The sequence below is a fragment of the Macrotis lagotis genome, chromosome 4 (assembly GCF_037893015.1).
Source record: "Macrotis lagotis isolate mMagLag1 chromosome 4, bilby.v1.9.chrom.fasta, whole genome shotgun sequence".
In the NCBI taxonomy this organism is placed as follows: Eukaryota; Metazoa; Chordata; class Mammalia; order Peramelemorphia; family Peramelidae; genus Macrotis; species Macrotis lagotis.
This window is the reverse complement of record NC_133661.1, coordinates 211,944,662-211,964,095: the sequence shown is the minus strand read 5'-3', so window position 1 is coordinate 211,964,095 and position 19,434 is coordinate 211,944,662. Positions and strand designations below refer to the sequence as shown.

Here is a 19,434-nt window from a genome sequence, read left to right as displayed (position 1 = left end):
TTGGGGGGAGGGAGTATTTTGTTTACTCTTGAACAAGAATATATTATTAATGTATAAAAAGACATTATTTTTACAAAATAAGAATAAATAAATATTTTTAAAAAGTTATTTCACAAAAATGCAAATGCTCTCAATAGATTCCATTTTTTAAAAAAACTTAGTCAAATAGATGCGTGTGTGTTTTTCTGTGTGTATGTGTATATGATTGTGAGCAAAATATTTCCAGGTGCTTAAATCACAAGTGGTAAAATGGATAAGGTACTGAACTTAGACTTTAATCTTGCCAATCTTACCAACTGCTTGCTAGCTAAGTGAACTTGAGCAGGTCACTTTACCCTTCCTTTGACCATAAAAAGAGCTTTGGTCAGTAAGGCTCCAGGAACCATTATGAAGGCTTATAAACTCAGACACTGGACACTAACTCTTCCAAGTATCTTTCTAGAATTAATACCATAAGGGTTAAGTCTCCTATGTTCCTGCTCTTTATCCCTCCATCCTTATTAGGTATTATAGAAAATACCCTTGATTCTGGGAAGATGGCAGCATAGGTCAGAAAACTCCAAACTCTACAGATTTCATCCACCAAAAAAAAAAAGAATATAAGCCTCAAAGTGAATGTAGAGCAGCAAAAATTAACAAAAGTGGGGGAGGGAGGTAAAGTAGTTGTCCTCCTATGAAAAAAGACTTGGGAGAACCTCAGGAAAGACTCACTGTCTAAGGGCAGAAGTTTGACCTGACTGAAATGCATGGATCTCTAAGATGACTGTTAGATCAACAAGCAAGCCTTGGGGATAACCATGGCCTCTGGAACTTCACTTCACAAAGTGGCAGGAGAGGGACAACCGAACAAGGGAAGAGTAAAGGACCCTCTACACTTGCAGGAAGAGCTGTGCTATCCAGATACAACCTGGGCTGCATCTGAGGGTGAGAAGTGAGCTCATGCCCAATGAGTGGAAGAAGAGGGACAGGGATCCCTCCCTGTGGGTACTGGCAGGAGAGCAGAGATCCTGATTATGTTTCCAGGGCAGAGGGGTGAGTTGAAGTCTGCCTCCATGGGAGAGACCAAGGGGAGCAAGAACATTTTTTAATCAACATGGCTGGGGGATCTAGGGTGGCTTAACAATAGAGAGGAGTACCCAAGTTTGGTTCCCCAACAGAACTCATACTCATTCAAAGATCTAGCATTCTTCAGGGATCAACCTTTTATGAGTTTAGAGACAAAGAAACTGTATGATATTGAAGAGAATTCTTCAGAGATTTCAGACACATAGTCCCATAGGCCACATGAGGCCCATAATATTTGAATATAGCTAGGACCTGATTACAGTGTAATTGGGAAATATTTAAGAAAACAAATAAAAATACAATAAAATATAAATAACATTACATTTAAAAAGATAAGCCAATATGCAGCATGTCAAAATGCTTTTGTGTGGATTAGTGGTCCCAGTTTCTATTTGAGTTTGATACTACTAGATCTATGGTAAAGTAAGGATATTTCCTTTTTTTATTATTCATTTTAAACTTAAGCACAAACAGAAAAGAAAAAAGAGAACACTTTCACATAAACAGTAGACTATAAAGAGAGCATTCAATATAAAACAGCAAATTTTGATTTCAAACTTCATTTTTTGAAAACCTATGTAATAAATTATACACATTGTTTTTGAAGTTCTCCAACTTTTCTATGCTTCCAAAGTTCCTTTTTTTCTCCGCATTACACTTTTTATTTTATATTTTTTTCTCTATCATTCATCTTGTCCTAGAGAGAGAGCTACAATTTAAAACTTTTCCCTGGAGAGGAATAATTAAACCATATCTTGGGTAAAAGTTATTAATTTTAATCTACAAAAACAGATCATTTATCTCCTGGTCATATTGACAGTCTCAACAAATTCAACTGAAGTTTCTTAACTATTCAGTTTTATCAACAGCACGGAACACATACAGTTCACACCCAATTTTAAGACCATATACCTTGGGCCTTAGAAAAAGTTTTCAAATATTCATTCATTCTAATGTAAAACTCTCGGTTTTTATAGTTCCATGCAATATCTATTGCAATAGATAAGAGAAATGTAGGAGGAATGATTATTCAAAAAAAAAAGAAAAGAAAACTCATTCTTAGCCTCAGTGGTCTCCCATCCCACTTCTTTAACCATATCTTTTGCCATTTGAAATAACCAAAGACATAGGGTAGCACAGTGGATAAAGCACCAGCCCTGGAGTCAAGAGTACCTGGATTCAAATCCAGTCTCAGACACTTAATAATTACCTAGTTGTGTGGACTTGGGCAAGCCACTTAACCCCATTTGCCTTGCAAAGATCAAAAAAAAAAAAAGAAAGAACCAATGACATCCTCTAAAAAATGATCTTCCCACATTTTCAGTGAGTTTGTTCCTTATTGCCCAAAGGACAAAAAATTATTTTCCAATTAGACTTGAACTTTGATACCAGTACCAGCTTTTCATTCTTCTAAAGCTGTTCTTCTTCTCACTATATTATACAAATTTTTTATCTCTCAACCAATCACTTAGAGAGGATATATACCTTTTGATTATAATGCAGGAAATATCAAAATACAAACTATATTCAGGAAGACAAATTATAAATACACAAAGCAGTTATAGTTTAAGAGGACCATCTTTTCTTCTCCACTCTGCTCCATCCTCAGATCAATTGGATGATTTCTCTCAATCCCTCATTCTTGAAGGAGAAATTTATTTAATTAATTTATTTATTTAATTAATTCAAGGTAAAATCTTTGTATTGTTCTCACAGTAATGATAGCTGATTAACTTCAACATCCCTTTAGTATCTCTGTGACATATTTTTTCCAAATACTAGATTCATCACCTCAGTCCCTTCTTCACCCTTAATCCTCCATCATCCCAGTCATTAGTAGCTCTGCAGATCTTAGCTCCAAGTTTCCTGCTCCACTACCGTATCTCAACTTCTCATGAAATAAAAAGTTTACATTTCTAAATAAAAAAAAATATACCAAATGGAAATGGTGAGGCAGGTAATTTACTGTTTTCAAAAGATAGCCTGCATCAGATTTTTTATATATATATACAACTGCTTTGATAATTTTGACTAAGTTGACCAGTTACTAATTCATTCAAAATCATCAAAATATTTGTGCTACACATGGGTGTAAATATATGGACAAAATGATTTGGGGGAGATGACTTATATTCATAGCAAAATGTGTGTGTGTGTGTGTGTGTATGTGTAGAAGCAAAGAATCTGAAACAAAAATAGATGTATACCTGTAGGAAAATTAATAAAAATGAATAAACAAATTTAGGTATGTGAATGTAAGGAAATATAACTGTGCTATAAGAAATAATGAAGGATACAAGGCACAGGAAAGTCTAGGAAGACCTATATGAACTAATGCAAAGTGAAGTAATCACTCACAACCAAGAAAACAATATACATGATCACTAATGGAGAGGGACAAACAAATGAAACTAAATGCTGTGTAATTAAAATGGTCAAGAAGCTGGAAACTCTGTAAAAGAGTTGAAAAAAGGTATTTCCCTTCCTCTTTTGCAGAGATTAGGAGGGGGAGCATGGGTGTGAAATATTGCATATCCCATTGGACTCAGTTGATAGTTGGTCAATTTTTGTTTAAATGCTTTTATTTTCCTCTTTCCATCCCTTAAAAATTCTTTATTTCAAAGGATAGTTCACTGAGTCAAGGGAAGAATATCCAGATATAGAAGCAATATAGAAACAAAAGATGCAAACAATAGGTGTTTTAAATTTAATAATGAAAATAACTACCTAACCAATTAAAGTTGTTGATTTAACCACTAGGTGGCACTGTTAGTAACTAACCTGATCCTAATTCAATAGGAAGGTTAGATGCTAAGAGTACCATATTCATTGGAACTAATTTGTCACTTTATCTCAGCAAGCAGAAGTATCAACCTGGTTTTGATAATCAAAGAGTGAATGATCTAGATCCTAGATCCACCTTTTTTTCTAGGAGGTCACATCATCTTATCAGTCCTGCAGGAATTATCTTTGCAGTCTTTGTAGCTGAGATGCAAACAACAAATAGATCAGTTCCCTGTCACTTGTGCTAATTTTGATCTAACAATTAACACCAAGAAAACACAGGTGCTTCATTAGCCAACACCACACCATCCATATGTAGAACCATTAATTACAGCAAATAGAGAAGTTTTGAGTTTAGTTCACTTACCTTGGCAGTGTCCTTTACGAGGAGGTACACACTGACAATGAGGTTGACATAGGCGTTGCCAGAACTAACTCAGAATCTGGGAGGCTACGAAAGAAAGTGTGGGAGAGAAGAAGTATTAGACTGACTACCAAACTGAAGGTCTACAGAACCATTGTGCTGACCTCATATGCCTGTGAAACTGGTACAGTCTACCAGCGCCATGTCAGGAAACTAAATTGCTTCCATTTAAATTGTCTTAGGAAGATTCTTAAGATCACCTGGCAGGAGAAGATACCAGACACTGAGGTGCTTTCTTAAGCTAAACTGCCCAGCATTCAGTTGTTACTACAGAGAACACAACTGCAATGGGCAGGTCTCATTGTTAGTATGTCAAACATACTCTTGCCAAAAAGATATTTTAGGGAGAACTCACACAGGACAGGCACTCACAATGGGGTCAGAAGAAGTGATACCTGGACACCCTGAAAGTCTCTCTTAAGAATTGTAGAATTGGGGGCAGCTAGGTGGCGTAGTGGATAAAGCACCGGCCCTGGAGTCAGGAGTACCTGGGTTCAAATCTGGTCTCAGACACTTAATAATTACCTAGCTGTGTGGCCTTGGGCAAGCCACTTAACCCCGTTTGCCTTGCAAAAACCTAAAAAGAAAAAAAAAGAATTTTGGAATTGATTGCACAGCATGGAAGACATGGGCACCAGACCACCCAGCATGGCATGTCCTCATCAGTGAGGGTACTATGCTGTATGGGCAAGGCAGAACTGAAGCAGCTCAAAGGAATTGAGATTGGTAAATTTAGAGGAAACATCCCAAGTGTTCACATGAACTATTTGTGCCCCATCTGTGGTAGAGTATTCTGAGCTCATATTGGTCTGATCGACCACAATTGACATACTGTAATTTGTCTCTAACATAATGATGTCATTTTGGTCCTCCTCAGTAATGAGGGATAAGAATCAACCAATCAACCAATCTTATTATTTGATGCCATGGAACCCTTTGACAATCTGGGTAAAGCCCATGGAATCCTCAGAATATGTATATGTATAAATGAGAGGATCATTTATATGTATAAAACAAAATTTGCATGTATAAAATAAAATACATATGATTACAAAAGAAATCAATTATATCAAAATATATGTCAAAAAAATTCATGAACCCCAGGTTAAGAACAGGGATTTACAGAGATAATGAAAATTAGCTCTAGGGGCTGATCTTACCAGATAAATCTAGGGTAATGTTGCCATTTTACCAGAAACCTCAATTCCTCCATGAGGATGGAATCCTAATCATATGACCTGATGTAATAGATTAGACATCCTATAGGGAAGGATAGACATGTTTGGTTATTGTATAGGGTAGATTAGCCTTGTCATAGAACCAATAAAGACAATAAAACATCAAATAAGATGCCTAAAAACACATTATAGAAATGGTACTAAAGCAAAGAAAAATGGGAAAAGCAAATAATTGGATTAACTACATGGAATACATGTAGAGATAAAATAAGTCTGAGGGTACTGAAGGGGAGATATACAAGGAAAAGATATAGAAGGGAAGGTTCTAAAGTCATGGGGGAAAATCTTGAACTATATTGGGGTTTTTTTAAATAGCAAAGATATCAACTACTTATGTATATTCATACTCTTCCATCTATACAAAATCTTTAAGGTTATATGTATACAATTCAGAGTATCTTTGATGAAGGTAGTTATCCTAGTTATCCACACATATCCTCTACAAATTTCCTAGCATTTGTATAAGAGAAACGATATTGTTCGATATCTCCCCAAATATCAAGTTATACATGAAGCAAGGAGGTGTGTGCTTTCCAAAAATATTTGGATATCTCAGTACTAAGTCCAGATCTATCTATGAATCAACATTTATTAAGTATTTATTTATGTGCCAGACAGTGTGCAAGATAATGAGTATACAAAAAAAAAGACAAAAGACAGCCCCCTTCCCACAAGGAGTTTATAATTTCATGAGAGAGACAATATGTAAACAAATATATAGAGAGAGCAAGCTATATGTAAGATGAATGATAAATATTATAGAGAAAAGGCACTAGAATTAAGAGGGATTGAGGAAGACTTCAGTAGAAGATGATATTTTAGTTGGGACTTAAAGGAAGCCAAATCAAGGAGAGATTGATTTCCTGTGCCTTGTTAAGTTCCTATAGATGTTCCTACTTGCAGGTGTAATTTTTTTCCTTTATTTATTTTTTTTAGTTTTTCCAGTTACATTCAAAGATAATTTTTCAGTATTTATCCTTTTGCAAACTTTTGAATTCCACATTTTTCTATCATCTTTCCTTTCCTTCCTCCTCCCCATGGCAGGAAACAATCTGATACAGTTATATATGTACAGTCTTGTTTAACATATTTCCAAATTAGGCATAGGTACTCCTGACTCCAGGGCTGGTGCCACCTAGCCACCCTGAAATACAAAATATTAGAACACAGTACACAGAATAAAAGAGTAAAGATTGTTAGAGATGAGAGGGTCCTTAGAATACAAGAATATATAAGTGTAGAAGGACCCTAGAACATAGAATTTCGGGGGCAGTGGTGCAGTGGACAATGCACCAACCGGTCCTGGAGTCAGGAGTACCTGAGTTCGAATCCGGCCTCAGATACTTAATAATTACCTAGTTGTGTGGCCTTGGCCAAGCCACTTAAACCCATTGCCTTGCAAAAAAAAAAAAAACCTAAAAATAAGTGAACATAATTTGTTTTGCTCTGCATTCAGACTCCATAGCTTTTTCTCTGAATATAGATGGCCTTTTTTTGTAACATCTCTCAGGATTGTCCTGAGAGGAGTTACATTCATCATAGTTGATCATTTCACAATGTTGCTGTTAATATGTATAATATTTTTCTTGTTTTGCTCACTTAGCATCAGTTCATGCAAGTCTTTCCAGGCTTTTCTGAAATCTCATCCCTCATGATTACTTATAGAATAATAGTGCTTCATCACATTCACATACCACAATTTATGCAGTCATTCTCCAATTCACAATTCATAGGCATCCCCTCAATTTCCAGTTCTTTGATGCTATGAAAAGAGTTGCTATGAATATTTTTGTGTATGTGGATTTTTTACTCTTTTTGTGATCTCTTTGGGATACAGACTTAATAGTGATCACCTGTTCATTTCAGCAGTACAATAATCAAAGATAATTCTGAAAATACCAGAAAATAGAAAATACCATCCATATCAACAGATAGAACTGTAGAGTTTAAAAAGCAGACCAAAGCTTACTATCTTCAATTTTTTCAGGTCAAAACAATAGTTTATTATTTCAGTATTCAGCAACATCTCAGTCATCATAAAACTCTAATACCATAGGAAGGAAAAAAGATTTCTCTACAGCATGATTAAGGGGACTGCATCTGGAGTCCCCCAGGACACCACAGAGGGAAAAGATGATTTATTCATTCATCCAATAAATTAGGAAGCATGGAATTTGGGAGTTAGGGGGAACTGCTCATTTCTGGGCTGCCATAAGATCGTTGACAGACTGACACTGCTCCAAACACTTCTGTATCTCAATGAGCAACTTCACCACCATCTGCACTAGTTCCACCTCTGAGAAGTCCAGTTGGTCAACATTGGAGATATCAAAGACACCACTCACAGCTGCTGTGTCCAAACCCCCTATCCCCTTTTTCTGAAATCTCAGTTTCTTCAGCATCTCACCAAATTTCTCATGCTTGCCCAGGTGGGAAAGTTTGATGTGGACACCTGCTCACAGATCTGTGCCCAGGTTGAAGGGGCATGTCAGGATATAATACAGATGGGCGTTCCACATGAACTCATAGTTCTTGATCTTAAAAAGTGTTTCAATCTGGGTGAGTCCATTGAAGTTCATGTAAATAAACACCTCCTTCATATTACACCCCCCCCATGGAGATGACCCTTTCATTGATTCACACAAGAAAGATCTTGTTGTCATTGTGTCAAATATCCCTGGAAGTCTCAGGCCATACCAGAGACCAAGAGGAATGGGGAGGCAAGCTTGTCGAAGAGAAAGTGGTCAGCAATAAGTCACTGCTATTACTGTTCAATCATGTTCTTCAAAGTAAAGTACTTCCCATCACCTTCCAGGCTGACCAGAGCTTCTACAAAGAATTTCTTTATGGCCCAGCTACAGTGTGTGTGTGTGTGGGGCAGAATCTCAGATGCTCCAACCAGTTCAAACATGAGAACTCAACACATAGTTGGGATCCAAGTCATCCTGACACTCACCCTGACAGGGTTAAAATCAGTCTAATACTAATTTGAAGACTTGTAGCCTCCATGTCAGTCCTCCATGGTAGGATAAAACAATTAGAACTCTCTTCATCTTCAGCACACACAGCCCACAATCATGATGACTGGGTGCCCTGGGTTGTCCACACCAGTCTGGATAACATTATTCACAATGAAGCTGCTAGATGTAGCCTTATTCCACAGTTTTTCATAAAGTTCTGGAGTCAAAATCTTAGCTATGTGGTTGTTGTACAAGGAGAGGTCAGGATATTCCTCCTCAGTGGGGAAGTAGGACTTCACCATGTTTTGATTATTGGAGAATAGCATGGTGGCAGGAGGCCAGGGTGCTTTAAGGGTCGCAGAAGGCAAGAGGTTCAGAAGATACTGCTGCTGCAGTGCTAAGATCTCAGGTCAATGAGTAACTTTGAGCTTGAGCTCAGTCGTCAAGTTCTACCATCTTCAATTTTTGGGGGGGGTTTTTTGTTTGTTTTTTAGATTTTTCAAGGCAATAGGGTTAAGTGGCTTGCCCAAGGCCACACAGCTAGGTAATTATTGTGTCTGAGTTCAGATTTGAACCCAGGTACTCCTGACTCCAAGGCCGGTGCTCTAGCCACCCCCCAATCTTCAATTTTTAAAAGTTATTTTATGTATTATGTCATTTTTTTCTCTCCCTAATGTTCTTTTCTTTCATTTGGATTTGATTCTTCTTTCACAAGATGATCAATATGGATCTACATGTAGAACCTATATTAGATTGCTTTCTTTCACTGAGAAGGGGGGAAGGAAGGGAGAAAGGGAGAAAAATGTGGAACTCAAAACCTCAAAAAAATGATAGTTGAAAATTACCATTGCATATGGTTGGAAAAAATGAATAAATAAAATTTTTTAAATTTTTAAAAAAGAAGTTACACAGTTATAGGATAATATCAGTCTTAGCAATTGTATATCATAACTTGTAAAGCCATTTCCCAATTGATGGGCATTCTTTCAATTTCCAGTTGTTTGTCACTATAGAAAGAGCTGCTTTAAAAAAAAAATTTTTTTACATGAGGACCTTTTCCTCTTTTTTTAAATGATCTCATTAGGATAGAGATCTAGTAGTGGTATTACTGGACCAAAGGTATGTACAGTTTTGTTGTTCTTTAAGCAGTTCCAAACTGTTCTCAAGAATGCTTGGCTCAGTTCACAACTCCACCAACAGTTCATTAGTGTCCCAGTTTTCCCAAACCCTCTCCAATATTGATCTTTTTTTTCCCATTTTGTGACATTTTAGCCAATCTGGCAGGTTTGAGGTAGTACCTCAGAGTTGTTTGAGTTTGTTTAGTTGTTTTGGTTTTCTGATCATTAATGATTTGGAGCATTTTTACATATGATAGAAGACTAGTTTCTTTACCTGAAAATTCCCTGTCCAAAACTTTTGACTATTTATCAATTGGGGAATGATTTGTATTCTTATAAATTTGACTCAGTTCTCTATATATTTTAGAAATGAGTTGTTTATTAGAAAAATTAGCTGTCAAAAAGGTTTTTCAGGTCTCTGCATTCCTTCTAATCTTAGTTGCGTTGGTTTTATTTGTACAAAACTTTTTCTTTCCCTTCATCCTAGGTTCCCCTTATTTGTATTTCTTTTTTTTTCTTTCCTCTTATCCCTCCTCAACAATGCTCTGCTTTTGACTGCTGTCTGTCTCACACTGTCCTTTCCCCTATTCTCTCCTACTGCTCTGTGGAGTAGAATAAATTTCTAAACCAATTGGGAATGTATAATATTTGCAATTTGAGACAAATCTGTTGAGAGTTAAAATTTACTCAATTTTTAAACTCTCCCTACTTCCCTCTATTATATGAGGTCCTTTGTACCTCTTCATGTGGTGTTAATTATCCTCTAATGCCTACACCTTTTCCTCTAAGTCTAATCCTTTTTTCATATCTTTATACCTGTCATACCCACACCCTCTGTCAAAGTATACTCCTTTCAACTACCCTGATAGAAATACAATTCTCAAAAGCCAGAAACAGCATCACATCATAATCAACTTATACCCACACCCTCTGTCTAAATATTGTCCCAACAGGTGTTACAATAGAAATACAACTCTCATCACATTATGATCATTATATACCTGTACCTTCTGTCTAATTACATTCCTTTCAAGTATCTTAAGAAAAATATGACCAAGAGTTGTAGATATTGTCTTCCCATTTAGTTGAAAAATATTTTTCTTAGTCTTATTAATCAACAGCTTTTTTCTTTCCATTTACCTTTTTATGCATCTCTTAAGTCTTGTATTTGAAGATCAAATTTTCTGTTCAGTTTTGATCTTAAAGTTTTAAAGTTCATCTTTTCTCATGAAAGAACATGCTAAATTTTGTAGGATAGTTGATTCTTGGTTGTAATCCAAGTGCCTTTGCCTTCCAAAATAACATATTCTAAGCCCCCGATCCTTAATATTGAAGCTAATAAATCCTTTGTATTCCTGATTATGGATACCTGGTATTTAAATTGTTTCTTTTTGGCAACTTGTGTATTTTCTACTTTAACTGATAATTCTGAAATTTGGTTAAAATATTCCTTAGAGTCTTTCTGGGGGTGATCAATAAATAGATTCTTTCAAAGACTATCTTCTTAATCTAGGGTATTAAGGCAGTTTTCTGTGGTGATTTCCTGCATGATATTGTGAAGGCTCACTTTCTGATCTTGGCTTTCAGGTAGACCAACAATTCATAAATTATCTCTCCTAAAACTATTTTCCAGTTTGGTCATTTTTCTAAGAGGTACCTTTCATTTTCTTCTATTTTCTTAGCCTTTTAATTTTTTTGGTTGGAATCTTAGTGTCTCAGTCACTAATTTTCATTTGTCCAATTCTATTTATTAGGCCTTTATTTTCTTCAGTTATTTTTTGTGCTTCCTTTTCTAGTTGGCTAATTTTACATTTTAATGAATTACATTCCTTTTCTAGTTGGTTTATTTTACATTTTGATGAGTTACACTTCATTTCCAGTTGGTCAGCTTTACTTTTTGATGAGTTATATTCCTTTTCCGCTTGGTCAAAAAAATTATATTCCTTTTCCAGTTAGTCAATTTCACTTTTAAGGGTATCATTTTCTTCAGTCAATTTTTCATAACTGTCCTGCATGACTCTCATTTCTTTTCTCCATTTTTCTTCCTGTCTTTGTTGGTTTTTAAAACTCTTCCAAGAGGTCTTTTTAGATTTGAGATCAATTCAAAAACCTCTTTGAGACTTCACATATAGTCTTCCTCTTCTGAGATGGCATTTTTATCATTCTGATCAGAATAGTAACTATATGGTTTATGCTTTGGGGGGGGGGGTTGTTCACTTTGATAAGTTGAGCTCTACTCCTGGAGTAAAGGAGGCATAGTCTCAAACTTTTTGTGCTGGTCTCAAGGGTCTGAACCCTGTCTTACTGTATTGCCTGTGGTATTACAGGTGTCACCCCCAACTCAGTGCTGTCTGTTGCCCCACAGTTCCTAGGGCTTGAACTTTGTCCTCCAAGCTGGGATTGGAACTCCTGCTGCTGGTCTACTGTACCACTGGCTTGCTGTGCCCAGTCCTGAGTTGTACTGTGGCTAAGAGTCTCCCACCAGCTTTCCAGCTCTCCACCCTATACTAGGCTATACTTCCCTTTTATCCACATGAGACAGGAAGTCTCCTTTTTTTATGGTGAAATTCATCCACAATATTTTGAGTTTCACACTGTTTTTTGTGCTTTCTGCCACTTTAAAGTCTGTTTAGATGGTTCATTTAAAGTTGTTTTGGGAAAAGTTCTAGGAGCTTCCTAGCTTCATGCTGCCATCTTGAGTCTGCCCCTGGAATGCTCATTATTCTTTATTGAATCAAGTCCCAGGACCTTGCAAAATCTCATCAAAAATATTTATTATCACTTGAGCAATTTTGACTTGTCCATTCAGGAAAGACCAATTGCATGAATGTCTTTTGCCCAAATTTCAACATGCATCTAAATGGATACAAATGTAACACAGATGGACAATGAGATAGACCCCAGAATTTAAAAGAAAGTTATCAGTAACTTCAATTGCCTTTGGGAAATTACAAAGCATTTTTACTGACTCCCAAGTCACTCATAACAATTAAGGACTAATCTTTTCAAAACATTTTACTTATCTTACTTTATGTCAGTGAGTTGTGCAGTATAACTGCCTGTGAAGCACCATACAAAAGCAAAGGTGAATGTGTGTGACTGTCATATATAACCACTGAAGAGCTCCAAAGAAGAATATGAAGAAAGAATGTCATCAAAAAATTGATGACAGAAAGAGATGTGCTAATCATGTAGTAAGAGAAAGTAATGATAGGTGGACAGTTAGAGTACTCCCAGATTATCTTTGAAAGACATTCAGCATGGGGGATGGAGTTTCTGTGTTGCACTTGGGGAGGATGAGAAAGACACAGAATAAGCAGATATGAATGAGCTGTGGAGAGATGTACACTTTGGGGAGAATTTCTGAGAATTGTTGAGATTACAGATTCTTCACTTGATAGGTAAGTAATAATAATAATAATAATAATAATAATAATAGCCCACAGTCTCTCTCAGACTCATGCAATACATGGGTTACTTCAAACCCAGATGTCCTAGGAAAGACACAGTTCACTTGCCTATACCCCCTGATCAATCATCCCGAGAGCAATCAAAGGAGTGAATATAAGAGAAAATACAACACAGTTCTTAGTTGATGTTCAACTAACACCATATAATAAGGCTAATATTTGGGCAAAGATTTGAGAACCATGGACCTGGGGGCTCAACTTTTGTTTTTGTGACAAATAACATGACCTCTAGATCTCCAGTTTTTTATTCAGTTCCATAACACTGGCAGAAATCTCTGACTGTGCTTTGCCATATACTAAATTTCAGTACCTATGATGAATTTTAAGGCATCAATGTGGTATAAGAAGATAGAGCACAGGACTTGGAATCAGGAAGATTCATCTTCCTGAGTTCAAATCTGGTCTCAGACCACTTACTACACAACTTACTAGTTGTGTGACCCTGAGCAAGTCACTTTACCTTTTTGTCTCAGTTTCCTCATTTGTAAAAAGAACTGAAGAAGGAAATGGGCAAACCACTCCAGTATCTTTGCCAAGAAAATTCCATATAGCATCATGAAGATTCATACACAACTTAAAAATGGCTGAAAAGTATGAAACACCAGTGATCCTGTTCTAGTTCCAGCTCTGTCATCACTTAGCTAGCTGTGATTGTCAGACAACAGATAAATATAGATGTAAAACTCATCATTGGGTGTATACATGATATCTTTATAGCCAGTAAGAACTTATACTCTGCTGGCACAGCCTTCAAGAACAAGAGTCACTTCCATACCACAATGAAGCATTTGAGGTACATTTTATATCAATAGATACACCATGTCATATAGATGAAAGGACAATGGATTTTGCATCAGAAAATCTAGATAAAAATTCCAGCTTTGCTATTTATTCTGTGTGAAAAATCAGGAATTTCAACTAGATGGTTTCTAAAATTCCTTCCTTATCTTTATTCTATGATTTATGAACAAATACTCCACTTTCATGATGAACTCTGAAATTCTTGTATCCAACAATAACTTCCTATCATTCCATCTCTCTCTGTGTTTCATCCCTCCTACACCTATCCTTTATCCCCATCATGTTCCTCAGTCTTTCCATTTCTCAGTATTTTCCCAGACCATCTCCTCTGCTCTTGCTTTACTTTCCTTCTTTTCTAATTGTGATCCTATAATTATAATTAATTCAGCTTTACATAATCCTTTCTATTCTTGAATTCCTTGGTCCCTTGTCCTGTTGTCACTCATATCTTATCAAACCCCAACACTAGATTACCTCTCATACCTTTCTTCCTATCCTTATACAAAATGCAACTAAACAGAGCTAGAAAAAATTATACAACTATCATGGTATCATTGGTTAACTAGTCTTAACAGGGCACTCTCTTCCAAAATGTAATCATTTGTCTTCCCTAATTGTCCCTCCACTGTATTCTTCTGGTATTCTTCCCAGCTACTCTCTCTCAGCAAAACTCCTGACCTCATATTTTAAAAAGAAAATAAAGGTTACTCTATTATCTATTCTACTTCTCAAAAACCCTTTTATTATCCTTCATTCCTTCCATCTGTACCCTAGAATCTGATTATAGCCTCTTACTCACCAAGGCAAACCCCATTCCCCACTAGATTTCTGGATTCCATTCACAGTATCTGTTTCACCTCTTTCCTCTCCACTTCTCTCTCTTTCTCCCCCAATCCTCAAGTCCTTCCTGTCTACTGACTCCTTTCTACAGTCTACAAACATTCCCATATCTTCATCTTTAAAATACATTCACTTGAATTTCCTCAAGCTATCATCCTATATCTATCTTTCTTTTATCATCAAAATCCTCGAAAAAAGGTCATCTCCATTCTTCCTCTTCTCAGTCATTTTCTTAGTCCTTTACAATCTGACTTCCAACATCACCATTCAACTGAATCTTCTCTCTAGCTATCAATGGTCTCTTAATTGATAAATTCAGATATTTGCTCAAATTTCATCCATATCGAAGTTTCTGCAGTATTTGACACTGTTGACACCATCTCCTCTTTAATGCTGCTTCCTCTCTTAAGTTTTCATGTCACTACTCTCTCTTAGTTTTTCTTTTATCTCTCACTTTTATTAGGTGATCTCTCATGTCATACCTTTTAAGTGTAATTTTACCCCAAGGCTGTCTCCTAGAGTTTCTACTTTTCTGCCTCTCAACTTCCTCTTCTGGTGATCTCATTATACAGTTCTCCCTTCCACATTATAAGAAGCAGGAGCTCAACACTCCTATGACCTAGAAAATGCACATAAAAAAATTTTGACCCTCTCTTCATACCAGAGAAGTCTGAACATTTTTCTTTTTCTCTTATGTGGTACATAAGAATACTTCACTGTAAAATTTGGGCTAGATATTTAGTCATAGTCTGTGTCCTCTACTGGATTTCATGTTGTCTATGACTTCTGCAAAATGCCCCAAATTCCCATTAAGTTTCTTATGAAACTTGTGATATATATATACATATATTTTTTTATATATATGTATATGTAAAATACAATGGAGAAAGACATTATGAGGAAGGAATAACTGTATTCCAGGGGTTCAATTATCAGCTCTATGTAGCTGCCTTCAAGAGATTGATATACATACATATATACATACATACATACATACATAGGATCAACTATGTGTTCAGTACTGTGCTAGGCTTTTGGTATGAAAAAATGAAAAAAAAATTCACATTCCTACTCTCATGAAGCTTACATTCTATTGGGAAAATGGCATGTTTACAAATAAGTATGAAATATGGGCAAAGTAATTTGAGAAAGGATATTTGCAGCTAGGAAGGTGAGGAAAGGCCTCTAGAAGAAGATGGTGCTTAAGCTGGTCTTTGAAAGGAATTAAGGAATTTAAGAGAGTCCAGAGGAAAGAAAGGAGTGCCTAAGAAAATATATATATTTAGCCATTCCCCACAAATGGTCAAAGGATATATGGAGGCAATTTATAGATGAAGAAATCAAAACAATCCATAATCATATAAAAAATTGCTCTAAATCATTACTTATTAGAGAAATGCAAATTAAAGCATCTCTGAGATACCATCTCAGACTGGCCAACATGATGAGAAAAGGCAGTGATAAATGTTGGAAGGGAAGTGGGAAATCTGGGACACTAATATATTGTTGGTGGAGCTATGAATTCATCCAACCTTTCTGGAGAGCAATTTGGAATTACACCTTAAGGGTAATAAAAATGTGCCTACCCTTTGATCCAGCAATACCACTACTGGATCTATACCCTGAAGAGATTATGAAAAAAGGATAAAAACATCACCTGTACAAAAATATTCATAGCAGCTCTGCTTGTGGTGGCAAAAAATTGGAAACTGAGTGAATGTCCATCAATTAGGGAATGGCTGAATAAATTGTAGTATATGTACATTATGGAACACTATTGTTCTATTAGAAACCAGGAAGGATAGAAATTCAGGGAAGCCTGGAAGGATTTGTATGAACTGATGCTAAGTGAGATAAGCAGAACAAGAACAACGTACACCCTAACAGCAACATGGGGATGATGATCAATCTCAATGGATTTGCTCATTCCATCAGTGCAACAATCAGTGACAATTTGGGGGTATCTGCGATGGAGACTATCATCTGTATCCAGATGGTATTGTGGAGTTTGAACAAAGATCAAAGACTATTACCTTTAATTTAAAAAAAATTATCTTATGTAATTTAGATATCTCTTGTATTTTTTTTTCCTTAAGGATATAATTTCTCTCTCAACACATTCAATTTAGATCAATGGAAAAAATGTAAAGACTAACAGACTGCCTTCGGTGGTGGTGGGGGAAGCAAGATTAGGGGAAGAATTGTAAAATTCAAAAATAAATAATTAAATTAAAGTTAAAAAAAGAAAATATAAATGTTTTCCTAGGCACTCAATATATAAATTATATATGTATATATATTCAGCCTTAGTCTCTTCTGAACCACCAACTACAGATTGAACATTTCAAACTGAAAGTCCTTTAAACACCTCAAATTTATCATGTCCACAAGACATTATCTTTTCCTCAAAACTCACCCCTCTTCCTAATTTCTATTTCTGTAAATCCTGCTCGTCATTCTCAAGTACTTAATGTATCTCTTGTTATTTCTCATTCCCATTATTCAATAGGTTGCCAATTGATTCTACTTCCACAATCTTTCTCATATTCATTTCCTTTTCTCTTTTCTTACATCTCCCATCCTAGTTCAGATCCTCTAGTATGTGCTATCATGAAAGCCTCCTAACTGGATTGTCTCAAATGTATCTCGAATCTATCTTTTCTAAAGCTGTCAGAGTAATACTCCTAAACCACAAGCCTGACCACATTGCCCCACTCTGCTCAAAAAATTTCAGTTGTCCTCTTTCTTCTAGGATCAAATAAAAACTCTTCTGTTTGGCAGTTAAGACCATTCACAATCTATGGTTAGTCTATTCTCTAGTCTTATTACACATTATTCTCCTTCACACACTCTACCTTCAAGCCAAATTGGCCTACTTGTTACTCCTATTATCTGACATTTCATCTTCTGTCTACATGTGCCTTTTTATAGATCATTCCCTGAACACCACTTTCTCACCTCTGCCTCTTAGATTCCCTCAAACCTCAGCCCAAGCACCATTTCCTGATCTTCCTAGCTGCAAATATTTCTCCCAAAATTACTCTGCCTATATATCATACTTATCTATATACATATCATCTCTTCAAATAAGGTAAGCTCCTTGAGAGTAGGAAAGTTATTTTTTTTTTGTCTTTTCATTTTCATGACCTGGCATAGTGCCTGACTATGTTTTAAGCACAGTTGATGCTTAAGTAAATAGTTGTTTCATTAACTGTTCTTTATTGTAAAGAAAAGGCACCCTAAAACTAAAACTGAAATAGAATTAACTATCTCAAAAGGTAGTGGACTTCCTTTCAGTAGAGGTCTTCAAGGAAAGAATGGATTACCACTTGTCAAGAATCTGGTAGAGGTAGTATTCAAATTTAAGTTAGACTAAATGTCCTCTAAGAACCTTCATTCCTTGATAGTCTGTAATTCTCTAATAGGAGATAGGAATCCACAACTTGAACTAAGACTAGAAAGCAAGCAATACAAGGGACTGAAAAAAAATCATTCCACACTTAGCAGTGATGCCAATCCCAACTACCTCAAATTGGAAGCCTTAAGTCTTTATCATTTGACAGGTTCAGGTGAGAAAAAAAAAAGTAAACATGATAAAGTGATCATTCAGTTATTCTAGTCAAGGCAGTCTGTGGCTTGAGTTTACCTATCTTAGTATAAAAAATTTGTATTTACTAAAGAACTTCTTTTCTCGTAGTTTCTTCCTGTTACCTTAAGTATCCTCACTCCAAAGATAAGGAACTAGACATGGATCAGTGGAGAAAGAATAAGAACTCACTAAGAACTTTTAGAGTTTAATGAAGATGAAGAATATCAATTAATACAGATTATTAAGAACTCTTAACTCTTCTCTTTTTAAAAAATTAAAATCCTGAATATTTCCCTTAAGTTATTTGCTTTTTTTTAAGTTAGAATATCTGCTGCTAAGGAACTTATAATAACCAAGCTTGCCCCAGAGAAGAGTTCAGGAAATATATTGCCCTCCCCTAGTTACATTAGAGGACTATGGAAATATCACATATTCCGTTATATCTAACACTATGTCTCAGCTACCTCCTCACTCTTCTATAGGTCCCTTCTTCCAAGGGTAAGTTCAACTACAACTTCCACTTGGGCAAAGGTCCCTATTCCTTATACTCCAAACTTAGCTACCATATCCTGAAGGCAGAATTGTCATTCTATTTGCTTGTTTTTGTATCTCTATCATTTAGCAGAGTGTTGACACATAGTAATTTCTTAATGTTTCTTGACTATTGGCTGACTGAAGCTAATTGATAGAGTGAAAAGGAGGAGGTACTTGTTCTCAAAAAAGTGGCATGATCACACAGAATATTAGCAGTTATAAGAAAAAAACAGGGGAATAACGTAAGTTGTGTGGCCCTACTATCCTTTCAATTGCACAGGCAGCTAGGCGGCCAAGGTAGCTAGGACATGCAGTAGGGTGAATAGGTAGTTAGGTGAATACTCTGAAGGCAAAGAAGCATGTAGGGCTCAAAGGTTCAGAGTCTTTAAGATAAGAGCTATAGGAAAAGTTCAGTTAATAAATGGAAATTGCTATGATCTTAGACATTTGAGAAGCGTTCTACAAGGAACTAGCATCCCAAAGATTATTCCCAAAGGGGCTACTCATGAAGTAGGGGATCCTATTCATTTGCTTGGTGTTCAAAGGTCTCACAACAATACTGAAGCAAAAAGACCATATGTGAAGCTGTCCGACCTTTCTGAATATTCCTG

The 19,434-nt window shown here is 36.0% G+C and overlaps 1 pseudogene; it reads right to left on the bottom strand.

Moving 5' to 3' along the window:
* Positions 1-7,706: 7,706 nt before the first annotated feature.
* Positions 7,707-8,797, bottom strand: LOC141520295 (creatine kinase B-type pseudogene; annotated as a pseudogene).
* Positions 8,798-19,434: the final 10,637 nt, after the last annotated feature.